The following is a 4853-nucleotide window of genomic DNA, read 5'->3' as shown; positions in this document are numbered from 1 at the left end:
TATAACATTGACCATCTCTCCATTTGAAGAAAATGGGATGGTTGAGGGTATGGTTCTTTGGTTAGTGCACAGTACCGCTGTCTCTGTCCCTTATATTTTATCCTGCAGTCATGGCATGTGTGGAGAGTATTCCCTTAGCTTCCTTTATACCTGGTGCTAACATGTTCTGATTTCATCCACATTTTGATTTGAACTGGATTTGATCTTTTTCAGTTCAAGAAAACCACATTTTAATGGAAGGGCTATAAATATATCATTTAGTTAAAGGGCATCAGCAAGATTCAAATCTGTGATCATCTGGTCCCTGGTCCCCTTCCAGGGCCTAGTCCACTGCACTAGCAAGGGGAGGGCACCACTTTTATTTTTTTTCTTATATATATATATATATATAGCTGTTCAGTCAGTGATTGACTACAAGCATTGCATCAACCAAAGGTTTTGCGCCACCTCATTGACTTTGCGGTCAGGCACCAAATTCCTATCATATGACGTGGTTATCTATGTTAAACACCTATCCAAGCATTGTGAGATCTGGCAGGCATCTGCAATGTAGTCGGGCAAGAATGCCACAAGTCAGATTATGGGCTCTTCAATCTGTATTGATCAAGAGTTGAGGCATCTGCATACTAGGTCCGGTTTGCTCCTAGCGGAACTTGCCAAGGCGAATTGAGCACCTGTGCCTTGCATATTCCCTTAAAAGACCTTCGCAATCGTAATGTTTGTCCCTCTTGAGACGCCGTAGCCAGTTTATATGTCCTCAATAATTAATCTAAAATGACTCATGTTATTCATTTTTACCTTTTTTCCTAGGAGATCTTAGTCACACAATTTTACATCAAACTAATGTTAGGTTCAGTATTTAAAGTGAAAAAAACAAGTAGTCTCGTTGAATGGCAACATACTTAATTGAAGAATCCCTACTGTTGACCAATCACTGACAAAGGGGTGTGAATTTAGGCTTCCTCAAGAAAAAATGTGGCTGAACAATGTCGTCATATATGCACAAACTGTTTCAGATGAGAAGCATGCAGACACCTTTACACGCTAGAAATGTAAAGGTCATTTTCGAACGAGCCAACATATTAACTGTGTTAACTGTGATTGCAGTCTCCACGAGTGCGGGAACATTGTCTTTAACTTCCACAATACAGATGGAATAGAGCCCTAGAAATGTACTAAGTACATTAATGTCTCATTCCAAAATCATGGAGTTGGTCCCCCCTTTGCTATAACAGCCTCCACTCTTCTGGAAGGCTTTTCACTAGATGTTGGAACATTGCTGCAGGGACTTGATTCCATTCAGCCACAATAGCATTAGTGAGGTCGGGCACTGATGTTGGGCGATTAGGCCTGCCTTGCAGTCGGCGTTCTAATTCATCCTAAAGGTGTTAGATTAATGTCAGGGCTCTGAGCAGGCCAGTCAAGTTCTTCCACTCTGATTGACAAACCATCTCCGTATGGACCTCACTTTGTGCATTGTCATGCTGAAGCAGGAACGAGCCTTCCCCAAACTGTTGCCACAAAGTTTGTAGCACAGAATCGTCTAGAATGTCATTTAAGATTTCCCTTCACTGGAACTAAGGGGCCAAGCCGAACCATAAAAGACAGCCACCAGACCAGTATTATTCAGCCACCAAACTTTAGTTGGCCCACCCTCCCTCGGGCAGGTAGCGTTCTCCTGGCTTCCGCCAAACCCAGATTCATCACTCCAGAGAACGCGTTTTCACTGCTACAGAGTCCAATGGCGGTGAGCTTTACACCACTCCAGCCGACATTGTGCATGGTGATCGTAGGCTGCTCGGCCATGGAAACCCATTTCATGAAGCTCCCGACGACCAGTTATTGTGCTGATGTTGCTTCCAGAAGCAGTTTAACTCAGTTGTGAGTGTTGCAATAGAGGACAAAGGTGCTACAGTACTCGGCGGTCCCGTTCTGTGAGGTTGTGTGGCCTACAAATTTGAAGGGGTGTCCACATACTTTTGTATATATAGTGTATGCTGGGTAGACTGTTAAACAAAAAACGCATTGGGATTTGAACTGGGAACCTTGTGTTGCAACTCACATTTTAACGCTCTCCAATCTACCTATCTGCAAGCCTTTTATTTCACTGTCACGAAGATCTGCTCACTGAGCTTTCATCCACCAATCAGTCCCGGCTACCTCCGGAGGTGGTCGGAATGATGATCAATCTGTTTTTTAAAATGTCTATACTGTTCTAAAAATGTGGGCACAATCAGAATGTGGGAAAGGACACCGAACCAATGTTGGCACCAGGTGTAAACAGGGCTCATGAGGAAAGAAAGTGTTAAATTACATAGTTATTCTCACTCTAATAATTCAGTTAATGAGAACAGAGATTTGAAAATGGTTTTCCTTGGTAAATGACCACTACTACCTGCTCACTCTAGCTAGAACATAATGAACTTGTAAAATAATATTGTAACTATACTCTGTCAGTTGTTGCCTGGCTACCCGAACTCCTTTCTGCTGCCAAACACTACGCCATGATCACAGACATTGTTTATTCTCTGCCTTGAGTCTAGATCTGATGCTGTGTTCAAAAACAACTGGGAACTCAAATCGCTGACTTCCGAGTGAAAAAACAGTTTGGGGAAGAATTTGTTTTGAACGGTCATCCAACTTGGAAACTGGCATCTTTCTAGAGCTCAGACTTTGACCTGAAGAACACTGACATGATTTGACCTAGTTTTTTTTCAGTTCCCAGTTTTGAAAGCACCAAGAGTACCTCCAAGATGTTTTTAGGAGAGAACTTTTGATTTGAAACTTTTGATTGGTCCCAGAAACCGATTGGGTTGGGTCAGCGTGAGAACACACGTGGGTAAAGCAGAGGTTTGAAAATGTGTCATTGGCTTTGCTACTCTGATTGGTTAGAGATGATCCAATCAATAACTTTTTGTACAATACCCCTAAAATGTTGTCACTACAAACAACTTCGATGATGGCAGTCTCAGACTGAAGTATTTAGCGGAAGAATTTGTCAGGCAATGTCAGTTGTCCTCCACACAAAAAAACAATAGAGCACACACACGGATCACTTGGGTTCCCGTTTGGAAGGAAAACATGTCTATTTAATGTGGCTTTTATATATACAGTGCCTTGCGAAAGTATTCGGCCCCCTTGAACTTTGCGACCTTTTGCCACATTTCAGGCTTCAAACATAAAGATATAAAACTGTATTTTTTTGTGAAGAATCAACACCAAGTGGGACACAATCATGAATTGGAACGACATTTATTGGATATTTCAAACTTTTTTAACAAATCAAAAACTGAAAAATTGGGCGTGCAAAATTATTCAGCCCCTTTACTTTCAGTGCAGCAAACTCTCTCCAGAAGTTCAGTGAGGATCTCTGAATGATCCAATGTTGACCTAACCCAATCCACCTGTGTGTAATCAAGTCTCCGTATAAATGCACCTGCACTGTGATAGTCTCAGAGGTCCGTTAAAAGCGCAGAGAGCATCATGAAGAACAAGGAACACACCAGGCAGGTCCGAGATACTGTTGTGAAGAAGTTTAAAGCCGGATTTCGATACAAAAAGATTTCCCAAGCTTTAAAACATCCCAAGGAGCACTGTGCAAGCGATAATATTGAAATGGAAGGAGTATCAGACCACTGCAAATCTACCAAGACCTGGCCGTCCCTCTAAGCTTTCAGCTCATACAAGGAGAAGACTGATCAGAGATGCAGCCAAGAGGCCCATGATAACTCTGGATGAACTGCAGAGATCTACAGCTGAGGTGGGAGACTGTCCATAGGACAACAATCAGTCGTATATTGCACAAATCTGGCCTTTATGGAAGAGTGGCAAGAAGAAAGCCATTTCTTAAAGATATCCATAAAAAGTGTCGTTTAAAGTTTGCCACAAGCCACCTGGGAGACACACCAAACATGTGGAAGAAGGTGCTCTGGTCAGATGAAACCAAAATTGAACTTTTTGGCAACAATGCAAAACGTTATGTTTGGCGTAAAAGCAACACAGCTCATCACCCTGAACACACCATCCCCACTGTCAAACATGGTGGTGGCAGCATCATGGTTTGGGCCTGCTTTTCTTCAGCAGGGACAGGGAAGATGGTTAAAATTGATGGGAAGATGGATGGAGCCAAATACAGGACCATTCTGGAAGAAAACCTGATGGAGTCTGCAAAAGACCTGAGACTGGGACGGAGATTTGTCTTCCAACAAGACAATGATCCAAAACATAAAGCAAAATCTACAATGGAATGGTTCAAAAATAAACATATCCAGGTGTTAGAATGGCCAAGTCAAAGTCCAGAGCTGAATCCAATTGAGAATCTGTGGAAAGAACTGAAAACTGCTGTTCACAAATGCTCTCCATCCAACCTCACTGAGCTCGAGCTGTTTTGCAAGGAGGAATGGGAAAAAAATTTCAGTCTCTCGATGTGCAAAACTGATAGAGACATACCCCAAGCGACTTACAGCTGTAATCGCAGCAAAAGGTGGCGCTACAAAGTATTAACTTAAGGGGGCTGAATAATTTTGCACGCCCAATTTTTCAGTTTTTGATTTGTTAAAAAAGTTTGAAATATCCAATAAATGTCGTTCCACTTCATGATTGTGTCCCACTTGTTGTTGATTCTTCACAAAAAAATACAGTTTTATATCTTTATGTTTGAAGCCTGAAATGTGGCAAAAGGTCGCAAAGTTCAAGGGGGCCGAATACTTTCGCAAGGCACTGTATATAAAAATGTCAGGCCTCTTTCAAAGTTATTAAATATGAACTATCCTGAATTGTATTTTATGTACCAATCACAGATATAGACATGAGATAGAACTTTGCATTTTTAGTGGAATACAACACAGAAGACA

Source organism: Oncorhynchus clarkii, chromosome 2 (assembly GCF_045791955.1).
Source record: "Oncorhynchus clarkii lewisi isolate Uvic-CL-2024 chromosome 2, UVic_Ocla_1.0, whole genome shotgun sequence".
NCBI lineage: Eukaryota > Metazoa > Chordata > Actinopteri > Salmoniformes > Salmonidae > Oncorhynchus > Oncorhynchus clarkii.
This window is presented reverse-complemented; position numbering follows the sequence as displayed.